Here is a 17,042-nt window from a genome sequence, read left to right on the forward strand (position 1 = left end):
CCCAGTGGCACTCAGTGAGCAATGATCTGAGAGCTCCACCAGCACCAAGGTGGGAAAGGGAGTTCATCAGGAGCTCAGCAGGTGAAACCTGGGCAAAGAACTGCTCGTCCTGCTGATTTGTTTGATTCGACCAGGAGTAAAGACAGAGCAGCAGATCCCAAACAGGCAATGCAGGAACAGGGTGGATTTCACAGCTCAGAAGCCCACAAGAGATGCATTGGGCATCGTTTTATGTAGGGAGGCAAAGGCTATGGCACAAGACTGTGCATGCACTAAGAAGGGAGTGAATTCATCTCTGGCTCAGTGCGTTGCACCAACGTGGCATCCTACAAGTTGTAGCCAAAATAGGTCTGGGTAGTCGCCAGCCCTCATGGTCAGCAGATCCAGAATTCCACAAGTGGCACATCAGTTACCATCTTGTACAGGGTGGCAAAGGTTATGAGACTGCAGGGACAACAGTGAGCTGTGCATGCACTTGGGCTGGGAGTGAACTCACTTCCAGTTCAGTGCATTGCACTGGTCTCACATGGAAAATAATACTGAATTGGGTAATTTTGGGTCAAAATAGGTCTGGGTGGCCCTCAGACCTAATGGCCAGCAGGTTCTGGCAAGATCAGCATCACCAACAACCCAGTTGTTTAGAACACCTGGTGTCTCCCTAATCTGGGAGCTGCTCAAGCTTAAAGTGGGAGAAAGATTGTACAGACAATGGAGTAACCTCAGCACGGTATCACAGGAGATGGAGAGTGGTAAGCCTGGAGCTGGGGCTATGGAGACCATGGTGGAAATCTAACACAAGAGCCCAGACCTGAAACTCACTGGAGGGAGTGGCACAAGTAACTGCAAACCAAGAACCAGAAACCAACCACAATAAGTAAAATCTAACTGTAGATCTGTGGGTGCCACAGCTTAGAAACCTGCCCCAGGGAGAAGAATCTGCTAACCAGAAGTGCAATGACCAAGAGCAATGAATATTACTGAAGGCTCAATGAATATTACTGAAGGCTCCCCTGCAAAGGAACAAAAACCTTTGCCAACCTCAGAGTTAACGGAGGAATACATCGAGAAAATGGGGAAAACTCATTGTAAAGCTCCTTATTAACAATAACAAGCACATACAGGAATTCAAGTAATTTAGGGAATATGTCACACAGGAAAAAGCAACACTGACACAAAATCAGACCGAATTATTAGAAATGAAGGATGCAATAGAATAAATTAAAAATTCAGTGGAAAATCACAATAATAGAATGAATAAAGCAGAAGAAAGAATTTCAGAACTGGAAGGTATTTCTTGCCACAATGGAGAAACAATCAAAAACCTGAAAGCAGAGTTGGGTTAAGTTTAAACAAAGCATTCAAGAATTAAGAGACACTATTAAAAGACAAAATATAGGAGTTATGGGAATTTCAGAAGGTGCAGAGTGAGAAGCTGGGTTAAAAAATGTATTTAATGAAATGATAAAGCGAAACTTCCCTAATCTGGAGAAAGAATTGAGAAACAGAATGTAGGAGGGGCACAGAACTCTCAATAGAGCTGACCAAAAGAAATCTTCACCATGACACCTGATAAGCAAGCTCTGTTCAGTCAAACATAAGGAAAACATTGTTCAATGTGCATATGAAAAAAATTGACATTAGAGGAATGGCAATCACACTCACAGCTGACCTCTCACAGGAAACTCTACAGGCCAGAAGAGAATGAAGCGATATATTCCAGTTATAAAAGCAAAAAATTGTTGACCCAGAATAATGTGCCCAGCAAAGCTTTCCTTTGTCTTTGAAAAGGAAATAAAAATCCTCCACAGTAAAGAAAAGCTCAAAGAATACGCCTCTTCCAGACCTGCCCTACAAATGATACTTACAGATGTTTTCTTGAGAGAGAAAAGTAATAGCACCCACCAAAACCAAAGGTAAATGTGAAGAACATCCCATTAAAATAACAATAGAAGACTAAATCAAACAAGGAACAAACCATTGCTAAAATAACAGGACCAAATTATCACCTACTCATATTAAACCTGAATGTAAATGGATTAAATTCACCAGTCGAACTTCATAGATTTTTGCCTGGATCAAAAAACAAAACCCATCTATCTGTTCCCCACGGGAGATACATCTCACCAACAAAGATCAGCTGAAACTATATCTCATGGATTTTGATGTTTTTGTTTTTATTTTCATCCCTTCAAAACTTTTTTTCTCATTAAATTTTTAACTGACTCATAGGTCATACAGTAGCATCAATTTCTTAAGAAGTTTCTTGATTTTCATTTATTTAGTGACACATTAGTCATTCAATAGCATGGTATTTAACTTCATGGCATTGTAAATTTCTATTTTTCTTACTGTTGATTTTGTTTTGTGATCTTTCATTTAATGGGATGTATAGTAACTGTGTAATAATGGAGACTATCGTATTCAGATGTGAGAATACAATGCAGTATGCTTCTCTATTTCCAAATCAAAGACGAACTTCCAATGAAACTGTTGAATACATCTTGACAATACTATGCTGAACTCTTTGCCATTGTCTGTGCCTGCAGTGATGGACTTATGATCGTGAGGAACTATACTATTATGATAATATGTAGGAAATCACCAGAGGGGAGGAGGGGATTTGGAGAGGGGGATAAAAGAAATTCCAGAGCCTATGGAACTGTATCATGCAATATTAATAATAAAAAGGACTTGACATCAGGACAAAAAAGAACCAGACAGATAGGGGTGTGTGTGTGTGTGTGTGTGTGTGTGTATGAGTGATGGGGAGTTGGAAGCAAAAGGTCTGAGAAAATTATGTTGACTCTAGGGAATGGTAAGTGTCTCCTTAGGGGAATCTCTGCTTCTTTTCTGTCTGAAGTTATCTTATCTGCAAATCACTGAGCTCAAGAAAACATTCCAGGAAGGGGTGGCGGGGTGGCAGTCAAGGTCATTTATTCCAAAGATCACCTAGGGAGGCAGCCAGGAACCTGTGTCAATCACCTGGCCGAGTTGTTCTGTGTGTGTGTGTGTGTGTGTGTAAAGTATATGTGTCTGAATGTGTGCACATGTTGAGTGCATGTGTTTGTGTGTTAGGGTGTGACTGTGGGGTGTGTGTGAGTGTGGTGAGTGTGCCTGAGTGTATGTGTGAGTGTGGTGACTGTATGTCAATTTGAGTATGTGTGTGAGAGAATGTATGTGTTGAGAGTGTGTATATGACCATATTGGGTGAGTGTGTGTGTGTGTGTGTGTTTGTGAGAAGGATATTGGGGTGGAGTGACTCTTAGGAGCATAAACAGAGTCCTGTTTAGGGCAGTTTCTTGGGGCGTTGCTCCTGTGCCCACTGATCACACAATTTGAGTAAACTTTTCTGCACCTCAGCAAGTTCCTGCTTCCCATGACCGTTTGGGCCACATCCCAGGGCCTCTGGTCTGACCAGTCCTTGAGCAGAGTGATTAATGGCATTTTCTTATGAGTCATGTTGTGTAGACACATCTCCAGTTTGCAGGAAAGCAGCGAGTCTGAGAGCTGAGCTGGCAGAAGGCCACAGGGCAGGGCTGGCTACTGGAACACTGAGTGCCAGCTCTTTCTCTCCCTCTCTCTGGGTGCTGTTAGCAGGTGGGACATTCCAACCTGGGGTTCAGGCAGAGCTCCAGCCGGATGGCCACAGCACCACATGCCCTGACAGGAGACTTTAGGTCGGGTCTCTGAGGGTGGGACCCTGTCCTGAAGTTCAGAAGCAGATGCCCTGCCTGAGACATGTTCCCATGGGGCTACTGCTGATGTTGTCATTATGCGTTTGCTCAATGCTGTGACTTATTGGTCCCTCCTAGCTAGAAAGGCAATGGCCTGTGTGGAGGCTCATTGTTACCCAGAGCTTCCAGGTTGGAAAAATTGTATCTGGATTCTGTATAGGTTCTTCCCTCATTAATTCGGTCCACATTTACTCATATCTACTATGGACCAAGCCTTGTGCTGGGACAGTTAAGATGTATGAGACCTGGTGTAGAGTAATCCCTTGAGGGACTCACAGTCAACTGGAGGACAGAAAGTTGTAAATGAACACACCCCAGGGCAGGTCAGGAAGTGCAATGTATTTGTCTGTTTTTCATTACTATAATGAAATACCGGAGGCTAGATACTTAGAAAAGAGATCCATAGCTCATGATTTTGGAGGCTCAGAATCTAAACAGCATAGTGTCAGCTTTTGTGTGGGTGGGACCACAATAATGGGGAGCAGGTGGTTGGTGGGGGAGATGACAAGGCAAGACATGAAGCCAGAGTGAAGGGAGGTGCATTTTGTGACTGCTGAGCAGGCTCTTCTTCTTATAGGTCCCACCACCTGCCAACACCACCACACTGGGGGCTGAGCTCCCCACACATGAACCCTGGGGGAACACTTTCAAATATGGGCTTGGGGGTTTCTGGCTAGGCTTACTGTAGGTGATTTCTTCTACAAATGAAGGGATGCAAAAATGGAGACATGAAGATGCACAGGGGAGCAGGATTGATTCAGAGCAAAGAAAAGTGCAAACTAAGCAGCAAGTAGTACAAGAACGAAAAGGCTTCAAACAAATTGATGCACAGAGACCATTCCTCAGTGTTGGCTGAAGCTGAGACCCCATGAACTGTAAGCTACTACTTACTGCTTATTTTTCCCTGACAAAGTTGTGTCCAAACTGCAGCATGTCATTACCAAGGATGGAGCTGAGTAAAGCGGGAGGTGAGAAGAGAAAGGGGCGGGGACTAGCTGGGAACTCTAGGAAGATTCACCAGGAGAGGGACAACTAAAGTTGAAAGTTGACTAGCTGGCTGCTTCTGGGAGGTAGGGTCTGTTTGTGCAAATGGTCAGAGAAGGAAAAGCCGAGAGCGTGTTCTAGGAAGACACCAGGCAGAAGCAACAGAAAGTGGAGTGTCAAGATATGAGTCTGGGATCCACTTGGAAAAGCCAAGAGGTTTGGATTTGATGAGAGGGACAAAGGGGAGCCAACGGAGGGTGGAATCAGGGAGCTGTTCACTTGGCGTGTATGATAGGGGAGATAGTCCATTGGTTAGACAAAGTTCTGATTTGGAGTCCTGGAGTCAGTGCCTGGTAAGGCAGTCAGATTTAGGTGGAAAACTTTCTGTGCAGGGGCTTGGGTCTGTTGTGATTGTCCACTTTGCTAATCAACTCTGTGTCTGGTAGGAAAGTGTAAAAGACTGCAGCTGACAGGAGCAGTATGGCCAGTCCCATTAGGGAGAGCAGAGCATCACAAACAGGCATCCAATCATCTGCACCCAGCAAGACAAGGCAGATGTGTATTCTCAGGGGTTGAGAGCAGGACAAGCCTGACACCGTCTTTTCACCAAGTGTAATATGGGCTCTGGGACTTGAGATGCTCCTCCTGTTTCCCCTTCCCAGTGATTAGACTGTCCTTTACTGTAAAGGTGGGAAAACTGAGACCTTGAAAACCTGAGTGAACTGCCCCCAGATCTCACTGTTGGCAGTGGCAGAAGGAAGGCACTAACACAATGTCTTAGGGAATTTCTTGGGGGATTGGGAACAAAACCCCTTTGTCTTCTCCTGGAACTGTCAAGACTCCAAGGCCAGCTGCTATTGATTTGTCATGCTTTCTCAGGATCTATAGAATAGTTCTTCAGGCATTTGGTGCAGCAGTCACTGCTTGGTCTGCCTCTGGGAATGCCCTGTTCAAGCCTTGGCTCCCCTGTTTCTAATCCAGTTTCCTACTGATATGTACTGGGGGAGGTGACAGGTGACTCAAGTACTTGGGTCCCTGTCTCATGCCAGAGGTGAAGTTCCAGGTTCCCGGTGTCACCCCAGTCAAGCCCAAGTTGTGGCATTAGGAGAGTGAACCAGTGGATGGATCATCTTTTTCTTTGTCTCCAATTCTGCTTTTCAGTAAAATTAAAACAAAATTGTTAAAGAAGCAAGTTTTTGTATCCCTGGAAGCAGCAGCAGTGAAGCATCCCATCTTGCGTTGCTTTCTGTATTGCCCATGGAGCTGGCAGGACCCCAAAGACAGGCTTTCGTTTGGAGCATCTTTTTTTTTTTTAAAGATTTATTTATTTTATTACAAAGTCAGATATACAGAGAGGAGGAGAGACAGAGATCCTCTGTCCGATGACTCACTCCCCAGGTGAGCTGCAACGGGCCGGTGCGCGCCGATCCGAAGCCGGGAACCAGGAACCTCCTTCAGGTCTCCCACACGGGTGCAGGGTCCCAATGCATCGGGCCATCCTCCACTGCTTTCCCAGGCCACAAGCAGGGAGCTGGATGGAAAGTGGAGCTGCCGGGATTAGAACCGGCGCCCATATGGGATCCCAGGGTGTTCAAGGCGAGGACTTTAGCCGCTAGGCCACGCCGCCGGGCCCTCGTTTGGAGCATCTTAACAGAGATGTTTGAAGGGTAAGATGACAAATAATACATCCCCTCTTCTCCTTTTCCTGCCAGAGAAGTTTGTGAAGTAAAGAGTGGCCCTTCCTATCCCACCAGCTGTGTGGATTCTCTGTAGGAGTGTGTCACGTGTAACTCACCAGGAAGGAAGGTGACATTTACATTCTTCTTTTACGCCCCTGTAGGATTGCCAGTTTTGGCAAACAACAGAGTTTTCAGTTTAATTCTAATTTCAGACAAACAATGAATGAATGTCCCAAATATTGCATTATTGGGTGCTTACCTGAATTTTCTTTTAAAAAAAGATTTTTTATTTTTACTGGAAAGGCAGATTTATAGAGAGAAGAGACAGAGAAGAAGATCTTCCATCCACTGGATCAGATTTACAATGGCTGGAACTCAGCCAATCTGAAGCCAGGAGTCAGGAACTAGGAGCCTCTTCCGGGTCTCCCATATGGAAGAAGGGTCTCAAGGACTTGGGTCATCTTTGACTGCCTTACCAGGCCATAAGCAAGGAGCTGGATAGCAAGTGGAACAACCAGGACACAAACCGTCGCCCATATGGGATGCTGGTACTACAGGATGGAGGATTAGACAGTTGAGCCAACGTGCTGGTCCTGCTTATCTGAAGTTTAAATTTAACCGAGCGTTCCATATGTTACACGGCAATTCTAATCCTACCACAAGACAATGACCCATATCCACCCCACTGCCTCTTTTTCTGATTATAGAGATAATACTTTCACTTTTAAAATAATAATGTCTTTGGATCTTGTTATAGTAATTGATCAAAATGACTATGTACCCCAGAATTCTAAGCCCGTGGTAAACAAAATCCAAATGTTGGCTTTTGGGGGTACAGGGTGATTCTTCTTGGGATGGATATGATGTAGAATCATCAAGTCAGAGTACTTAGTAGTACTATTTGCTTATACTTTACAGTTAATTGTATGATGGGCAGATAATCATTGTACTTGTTTCTGGGACGCAGTGTAGTATTTGCATATACCAAACAATGTGTGTGTATCAAATCAGGGTGATGAACATTTCTGCTTCTTCTGCCAATTTCTTCTTTCAGCTAAACCAGGCTTCAGATTAGTGAATACCCTTCCTTCAGCACCTTTGCTTTTCTGTGGGTCCTGCTGGTGTTTGTGACATTGTGGCTAATGTGTAACTAAACCATGGACAACACCTGCCCGAGGCAAGCACTGATCCTTGGTCTTTAACCAGCATCCTTATTGTTCTAGCCCATCAATAAGCTGCTCATGCTTGAGACTGGTCGCTCCACCCCAGAATAAAATTCGCACAAAAGAAGTGAAAAAACACAGCTATAGATATTATCCAAAATGGTGGCCAAGTGTGTTTGGTGAGCCCCAGATTCAACCAAGGTAGCCTGGGTAACATCTAAGGGCCAGGTGGGTGAGGCAAGGTGGTTGTAATGTGAGAGTGCCACCAGGTCTTCAGGGGAGTCTCTGAACCCTGTCATGGCAGAGGGAGCCGCAGAGGACAGTCGACTTGGAGTTGTGAAAAAGACACATTGTTCAGGATCTCTTGTGGGGGAGGGCTGGAACACACTAGCCCTGTTCCCAGTTCACTGAAAAGCAGTGAAGGGTGGAAAGGGCCGCCAGGAGCCCTCAGCCCCTCAGCCACACCTCCACCCTGACCTGTTTCCCCTGGCCTTGAGTTCAGCTGGAGAAGGGATGCTGCGTTTAGAATTTGGCTTCCTTTCCAGATTTGCTGAAGGGGATGGCAACACTGATTATATAAAATCCTTCTCACTCTCTCTCTGTCTCTCTCTACCTCTTTTTCTTACTTCGTCTCTCTGTTTCCTTTCTTCCTTTCTGCGCACCCCGCTACTCTCTCCCTCCTCCCTCCCTGCCTTTCTTCCTTTCTCTCTACCTCCCTTCTTCCTTTTCTCCTCCCCTCTCTTTTCCTTTCTACACCTTGCAGGTCGATTTCTCAAAACCAACAGGCAATGTGGGCTGGTTCTGGCTAAACATGAGCCTAGGTGGGTTTATTTCCTGAAAGTCAGTTTTCTTCGTGGTTGGTGGGCTCCGTGAACACTGGCAAAGGTAGTTGCTGCACTTACAGCGACAGGCTGGACCAGGAATCTGGCAAGCACACATGACCTTGCCTTGGGGACTCAACTCAGTAGCACCACCTGGCAATGTCCCTGAGCTCCCTAAACACCCTTGGGCAAAACCCAGAATTCTGTAGTTCTTTTTCTTTTTTAAAGAATTCTGTAGTTTTTAACCTAGCTTGCATTTGTTTCTCTCTAGTGAAAACTGTCAATATTTTCCCACAGCCTTATGGTCTTCTTGTATGAATTCTAAAACAAGTCCCGTAGGGAGTGAATGGAGGTATAAACAAAGAAATATTGCACTGAGGGCCAATGTTATAGTGGATAAGCACCACCTGCAGTGCCAGCGTCCTGTGTAGGTGCTGATTCCAGTCCCAGCTGCTCCACTTCTGATCCAACTTCCTGCTAATGCACCTGGGAAAGCAGAGCAAGATTGGGCCCCTGTACGCACGTGGGAAACCTGAAAGAAACACCTGTCATTCAGCACCTTTGCTTTTCCAAGGGCCTTCTCAGGGTCTGAGGGGAAAGAGGAAGTCAACAATTGTAGGTTATTGTATATCATGTGATTGCGTCTTGGCTTTTGGCTAAGATCAAGTGTATTGTACATCAGGGAGTGTAACCAACACTTCCACAGCCTTTGGTTAGCCCTCTAATAACTTTTTTTTGAGTTGTGGGCAAATAGACATAATATTTACCATTGCAGCCATTTTAAAGAGTCCTTAAGTTCATCCACAAGGCGTGTCAGTGTCACATTCACCTAGTTCCAAAATATTCCCGTCACCTCAAATAGAAACCTAATACCAATGAAGGAACCACTTCCCATCCTTCCCACCCTGCCAGCTCCTGCCAGCTCCTGCCAGCTGCCGCCTTCTGCCTCTATGGCTTTGTTTGTTTTGGACTCTCATTGGAACCCCAAACAAGGACAAGTGCTCAATGAATTGTTTCTTGAATTTGATGAATTTAGTGAGTGGGAACAACCTGCACCACTAAGCTCAGCTTGATGAATTTTGGTAAGTGGGAGTGGGGAGGTGGGTGAGCATCATAAACACGAGAAAAGGAAGCTTTAAGCTTCTTCTTCTTTTTTGTATCACAGAGAAGTTCGTATCCATCCAAGGCCACAGAGGTGGCAGGTGACAGATGTGATGGGTTCCGTGTTGAGCTGACTCAGTAGCTCAGTCCATGCCCTGTTGGTGCATCCAGGCATGGACAGGAAACATGAGGGGTGGGAATCCTGCCCACTGGGCCTCAGCTCAAAGGGAGGCAGGAAGGATAAGTGCTCTTGTCGGAGAGAGGACTGAAGGTGTTGACAGCATAGGGGGCAGCCAGGTGGTGGGACCAGGAGCCCGGATGACTCTGCCTCTGACTGCGGTAGTGTCAGATGGGGGCGGAACCCCCGGTGCTAGGGGAGCTTCCAGCAGGCTGCGCCCACTCAACTCCAGATGCCAAGGCTTTGTTTGCTCAGAGAGTCCCCAAGCAGAATCTCCTGGAAGTCAGCCAGCTTAAATAGCTCTTTCTGCAGAGAAACCAGACCTGTCTTTGGCTGAAAGTCTCTGGCAGCTGCCAACACCTCCAGGCAGTGGTGGGGGTTGGGGAAAGGGGAGTAGGAAGAAGGATGGTGGGTGTGGGGTAGCGGGCTGAAGGGCTGGCAGTTCATGGATACCCCACCCCCACCTGTCAGTGTTGCCTCCTGCCGAGCTGTGTGAGCCTTTTGTTCCCTTCCTGGGAAACCCATGAGCCTTTGGCCCAGGCACTGCCCACCACTGCTGGCTGGGGCCTCAGGGTTTTGGCTGCCTCTTGGGTCCTGTGAGGTCACTGTCCGGGCATTTTGGAGCCCAGGGTGCCTGTTCGGTTGCAGGTATTTGGACAGATTCCTCCAAGCATTCTCAAACCCCGAAAGGATCACAGGAATGCTGGTTCTACATCTCCCTGGAATTGCCCACCCTACTACGTTGTCGTGGGAAGCAGAAGAAGGTAGTAGAAAAGCAGGGGTTCCTTTGGGTTGTCCTGACTCTGTTCTCGGGACGGGACCTTCTATTTGAGTCGCCCTGGGTGTGGCTTCCTTCAGCCCCAGGGGCTTCTCAGAAGGTGGATTGCTTAGAGCCCTTCCAGATGGGCAGTGCAGTGGCAGCTGTGGTGGGCGGGTCCCCACAGCCCCCGAATGCCTTGGAGACAAAATCATGACTTCATCTGGCTGAATCCCGACTCCAGTCAGAGCAGGTGGCATCGGAGGCAAGGGGCTTCCTCCTGGCCATGATCTGTCTGTGTTCGTGTTTCCCTACTGATGTCTGTCTGCCTCGCCTCCGCCATGCCTCCCTTGAAGGAATTTCCAAGAGTTTATATGACCCCCTGCGGGAGCCGGCTCCTTGTGATCAGATAGTGCCTGGTGGACACGAAGAGGCATGAAGGGGATGGGAGACATCTGGCTGCCCACAAGGATACACCCTGGGGTGAGCTGTCTAGTCTTGGCATAGAGGCAGAGGGACTGGAGCCGACCCAACCCCGCCACATGCGATGGGTGACCTTGGGCTTCAATGAAGCCCCTTCTCTCTCTTCTGCAGAAGGGGTGACACCAACCTTGCTGAGTTGTGAGGCTGGAGAGGAGGATGCACATGAAATGTCCAGGAAATAGGCCACACACGCACCTTAGTATGTGAATCATTTCCTGGATTATTCTCTTTTCTTTTTAAAAGATTTATTTATTTTTATTGCAAAGTCAGATATACAGAGAGGAGGAGAGACAGGGAGGAAGATCTTCCATCTGCTGGCTCACTCCCCAAATGGCCACCAATGGCTGGAGCTGAGCTGATCTGAAGTCAGGAACCTGGAGCCTCTTGTGGGTCTCCCAAGTGAGTTCAGGGTCTTAAGGATTTGAGCCATTCTCCACTGCTTTCCCAGGCCATCAACAGAGAGAAGAATGGGAGGTGGAGCATCCGGGACATGAATCGACACATATATGGGACCATGGTGCTTAGAGGTAGAAGATTAGCCAATAGAGAGCCATCACACCAGGAAGCTGGATGGGAAGTGGGGCTGCTGGGATTAGAACCCATATGGCCCAACCTTTCTGTTCCTTGAGTGAGGATTGCTGGTGCTTCTCTTCTCCCTCCTGAGCTGTTAGGATTCCCCACCCTCCTGCCTGGCTCCGCTGGAGCTGAAGGATTGAGCTGGGATGTCTCCAGCCACCTGCCTCTGTCTGCGGTGGTGCCTGAGATGGGGGCGGCAGAGGGGAGGAGACCCTGCACACTTCGCAGCTAGGTGGCTTGGCTGGCCTTTTTGGAGCCTCCACTAATGGACTCACTGCACTGGTGATTTGGGCCTTCCTTTCACCTGTTCTTAGACAAGATGACCTCACCTTCCCATCTCAGGGTTCTTGGAATAATTGGAGAAACTGAGGACTCAGGACAGAGCAGGTCGGTGGATTTCATTGTCCGCACCTTACTTCCCGGGCTCTGCCTGGGCAGAGGGTGCAGAGGAAGGGGCATAGCGTGCTCCAGTTTCCTGATAGGAGACATGAGGGGATACGACACGGGAGGAAGGACGCACAGCTGCCGCCACCTCCTGAGTGTCAGTCTTTGTCCTGGTGTTGGTTCCATGTCTGTTCCCATGGTGAGAACCCTGGGGAGCAGGTATCTAATTTTACTTTAAAGTGAAGGAGGAAGAAGGTTCATGGAGGTTAAGCACTTTGCCCAGGTCCCAGCTCCTGTTGGATGAGTCAGGGTTCAACACCAGGTCTCTTTGAAAAGCCCATTATTCTGTCATTACCTGTCATCTTTTCCTATTGACTGCAGTGGTCAGTTGCTACAACAAAAGTAGGACTGTTATTTAAGACTGACTCACTGTGTCCTTGTTTGGGCATATTTGAAGAGTTGTCACAGCTTGGGCGGACAGCATCCTCCGGTGGTTGAGGCTGCAGACGTGGGAGTGTAAGAGGCAGAGATGGGCCAGGTCGTAAGTGGGAGATGTCACTGGAACAGGTGCCTTTGCTTGGGGTGGGGAGTGGGAGGGAACCCCTCTCCATGGCTCCATGCATAGGGCGGGGCAATCCAGGAAAGGGGTCCAAGTCAGATGGCTTTCTGGCAGAGTATTGCGAAGGACGAGAGGGAGGGTACACGCAGATTTGTGATGGGGAAGACTGGGAGAGGTGCTACTGATGATAGCAGTGTCGTGCTGGAGGCCCACACAGCAGGGTTGATGGGAATGTCCCAGTGAGAGCTGCTCATTAGTTGGGTGTCCGGCAGGAAGGGGCTGTTAATAGGACCCGCTTCATACTAACCTTCATTCTCAGCTCGAGGGTGTGGTGTCAGCGGCAGCTGTCTCTCGTGGGATGGAGTGAAAGTGGCTAGATTGCTGTCATTGCCCCTATTCTGCACCCTGAGTCGTGGAAGACCTGGGGGTAGCATCTTCACGGCTGCAGTAGATGAAGAAACTGAGGCAGAGGAAGGCTAAGTCACTTCTATCTTCACCAAAGCTGGCCCTGGGGCCGGACCCCACCCTCTTAATGATCAGGTGACCCCTGAGGGCTGCGAGATGCCTTGTGGATAGCGAGGGAGAAGAGCTGTGGTGTTTTGGCATCAGGCAGGCCTGCATGTCCCTTCTTGCTTTGCTACAGGCTTGGGAGCAGAGCCAGACTCCAGCACGTGAATGAAGAACCTGGTACAACCATCAGCACATAGTAGGTTGAAGCTTTGGGGACATGCTGATGAGAGATGTGGCTGCTCAGTGAAGAATTCGCGAGTGCCTGTGGGTGCTGTGTGAGGTCCAGGGCTCATGGAGCAGATGCACATGGCATGTATTCGATCCTCTAGGGGCTCTTGACTTTGGGGGTCATGACCACAAACACAGCAGAACTAGTGTTCAGGTGCAGAATGGGCATGGCTTGTGGAGATGCCATGGAGGGGGACTCAGACACACCAGAGTTGGGCAGGTTGAGGTTTAACCTGAGGCAGGATGGAAAGGATGTTCCAAGAAGAGGGAACAGAATGTGCAGTGGCACAAACTCATTGTGGACCCGAAGGGAGGATGCTGACAGGATTGTTTGCAAGAATTGTCAGCAGGTGCAAACATGCCACGGGAACAGCCTGCCTGGCCTCTGTGTGTCTTGCTAAGTGGTGGGAGTTTATTCAGACAGGTGGGCTCCTTATGGACAACAGAGTAGAACCAACAGCAAGAACTGTTAGAATAACTCCTGTTTTTTTTTTTTAAAGGAAGATTTGTCGATTTTTATTAGAATAACTCCTGTTTTGTTTTAAAAGAAAGATTTGTCTCTTTTTATTGGGAAGGCATTGTTACAGAGAGAGTAAGAGCCACAGAAGAAGGTATTCTGTCTGCTGGTTCTCTCCCTAATTGGTGACAATAGTAGGAGTTGGTCTGGTCTGAAACCAGGAGCCAGGAGCTTCTTCTGGGTCTCCCACGTGGGTTCAGGGGCCCAAGGCCCATCTTCTACTGCTTTCCCAGGTGCATTAATAGGGAACTTGATTGAAAGTGGAGCAGCTGGGTCTCAAACTGGTGCCCATTTGGGATGCTGGCACCACAGGTAGAGGCTTAACGTGCTACACCACAGTTCTTACCCTATTTCTTTATAGTTGTGTGCTTCCAATATGCCGGGTATTTTCCCAAGCACTTTCCTGGAGCTGACGTAGTCATCCTTACACAAATTAGTTGTGTTGGGGTTACATTCAGCCCACTTTACAGATGAGGAGATTCAAGACCAGTAAGATGGGAAACAGCTGGGCTGGGACCCAAGCCACGTGACTCCTCGGGGCACAAGTCTCAGGGGACATACTTGCTACTGTGTGGTGCTCAGGGAAAAACCTACATGGCCAGGAACCTAGTGAGGTGACAGACACTGCTCGTCTCAGCCACCCTCTACTTCCCCAGGTCCCCTCACCTCTGCGATCACTCTCAGTTCTGCATGCCCGTGTCAGCCCGGGACGAGGTGGAACCAGTGAGCCCTTCCAAGGCTCTGAGATCACAGAATGGGAGGTGCATCAGGTCCAGGTCTCAAAGAAGCCACTCTTCTCATTGCTTCTCCACCTGGCTGATGTCAGTTGTTCATCATCACGGTTACCTTTCCTTCCTGAAATGTTGCCAGGCGACAGTGGAATGCCTCACTGCTGCTGGTTCCCTGGATGCTGGGACAGGTGCTAGGCTTGGCCTCGGGTGGCCTCTGTCATGCCAGGGCAGCCCCAGCCCTCTTCTCTCCCATGGAGATGAACGCAAGTAAATTGTGACCACAACCTAAGGTGGGCGGTATCAACGTTCCCATTTTTCAGTTGAGAAAACTGAGGCCAAGAGGTAGATACATACCTGAGATCACACAACTAATAAATGGTGGAACTGGAATCTGACCCCAGGCTGACTGACGGCCAAACCCACACACTTTTCCCCACGTCGTTTTAATCCTGTGTGGGAGTTACAGTCCAGCCCTATTTTATAGAATTGGGGACAGAGGCTTGGAAACATGGAGTCACTGACCCACGGTCACACTGAAAGTGCCTGGCAGCAGTGCAGGTGTGGTGCAGGCCTCTGTGATGCCAGGAGGCTCCAGGACTAGTCCTCAAGCCGGCTGGGCACAGGGACTGCCCTTGCATGGGGCATGGGCCCTGGTGTCACGGGACCCCTTTCTTCTCCAGCCCTGGCCTACAGCCTTCGTGTCTGCTCCAGCTTGTGGGTCTGTGAAGGGCCAGGCCAGGAGGGAGTGTCTTTACTGTCCTGTCCCTGCTCTGTGCTCTGGGGACCCTGGCAGTGCCATGCTGGATGAGCACTGAAGCTGCGCTCACCTGGGTCAAGTCCTACCTACACCCGGCTGTTGAGCTTGGCTAATCACTCATTCGCAAAGTGGGGTCCTGCTAGCTTCTCAGGGCTGCAGGAAGCTGTGGTAGCCCCAGGTTTGATGTGAGCTCCACTTCTGGGGCTGTGAAAGGCTGTGGGTTCTCCCCTCCCCAGGGGGCCTGTGGGAAATGCGGTCCCCACCCTTTCTGCCTCAGATGTAGACTTCATCAGACCTCAGTCTCGCTCCCTGCATGTGCAGTAGCTCACCTGTGTTCCCTCCAGATGAACTTGGAAAAGTAAGAGCGTGGAGCAAGGGTACGTCTGCCTCCCCCACGCCCCTAGTCACAAAAAGACTCAGAATTCAGTAATAGACATTCCATTTTCATTTCTTTTTACTGGGAAGGTAGATCTCCAGAGAGATCTTCCATCCACTGGTTCACCACCCAGACGGCTGCAATGGCCAGAGCTGAGCTGAGCTGTAGCCGAGGAGCTGCTGCTGCGTCTCCCCCTCCCGCTGCTGCCCTTCCTGGCTTTGAAGGGGCCACTGCCTTGCAATCCCTTGTGAACTTTGGGACTTGTTCTACCCATGGCAAAACAAACGTTCTTTCTTCTCGCAGCCCAGTGATATCAGCCACTGGCTTGCTGGTTGTCAGGCTGGGCACTTGACCTTGGGGGTTCCAGTGTAACTTCTCCAACTGTAACCCTTGCCCACCTGCTTGCCTGCCTGCACCCCCTACCTGGCAGACCTCTTTCTAGTCCCCAGGGCAGCTGGCTGGGCTGGCCTGCTGGACCACATTTCTCCCAGTTTTCTTGTCCCCCCACCTTGCTTCGCCCAAGTATATGACTCACAGAACAGGTTTCTGAGCTGCAAGCAAGGGGGGACTCCCGAGCTGGTCACCTGGGTGCCTGTGTGACAAAACCCAAATGGAAATAGAGACTATTTGCCTGATACCGGCAACTTCTCAGGCATGAAGCTTAACCCTCTCAGCCAACTCAGCTGGGGACTTGAGGACTGAATTCGCGGTTTGCCCCTGCTTTTTCAAAAATTTTCTTTTTAGTATTGTTTGCACAGTTGAGAGGGATGCACATCCATTGGGCCTCCAGTTAGGGTAGGGAGGGTTGAGGTTTGCCTTGATGAAAGCCAGGTTCGCAGAGGCCACTCGGGAGGCCCAAGCTCATGCCGAAGGAGAAAGGCGGCGGTGTGGTGGGGATTCCAGCTCTGGTCTGGCTCATCCACCTGGCAGCCACACTCCCCCTCCTCCTTCCCACTCCAGACACCCAAATTCAAGAGGTGGGCAAGACCCGCTGACCCTGGGGCAGTTGCACTGGTGGCCCATGTCAGTAGGGGTCTGTCCAGAAGGCAGAAGCCAGGGCTGGCGACTTGGGCTGGAAGCGATGATTGTTTTGAATCATAAGAACTTGAGACTCAGACCACAGGTCTCTGCCCCTGTCCTAGGCCAGCTCCTGCTGGACAGGAGCCCAGAGGCACAGTGCCCTGTGTTCTTCTCCCAGTGAACTCCGAGCAGAGGCACCCCACAGGGGCAGCCTCCTCGGGCAATGGGAAAGACATCTAGGGATTGTTGCAGATGCAAATGTTACTTGGGATCTGGGTCCATCAGTGACAAGCGCACGCCCCATGCTGGACAGGTCATGTTACTCCTCTGTATATCAGTCTCTCAGTCTGTGAAATGGGACTACATCCCTACATCCTCACATCATGGTGTGAAAGTGGTGGAAATGCTAAGCACGGGGCAGTACCTGCTCCTTTACACGCAGGGCCCCGAACACAAATCATTGTGAGTTCCAAGGAGACGGTGG

The 17,042-nt window shown here is 49.1% G+C and overlaps 1 long non-coding RNA gene across 1 annotated transcript in view; it reads left to right on the top strand.

The window, feature by feature from the left end:
• The first annotated feature begins 14,578 nt into the window (after positions 1–14,578).
• Positions 14,579–17,042, top strand: part of LOC131482627 (uncharacterized) — a 59,626-nt gene continuing 57,162 nt past the window's right edge. The window contains exon 1 of the long non-coding RNA XR_009247174.1: positions 14,579–14,695. This is a non-coding gene — a long non-coding RNA (uncharacterized LOC131482627). The remainder of the gene's footprint in view (positions 14,696–17,042) is intronic.

This window comes from Ochotona princeps, chromosome 19 (genome assembly GCF_030435755.1).
Source record: "Ochotona princeps isolate mOchPri1 chromosome 19, mOchPri1.hap1, whole genome shotgun sequence".
Taxonomy (NCBI): domain Eukaryota; kingdom Metazoa; phylum Chordata; class Mammalia; order Lagomorpha; family Ochotonidae; genus Ochotona; species Ochotona princeps.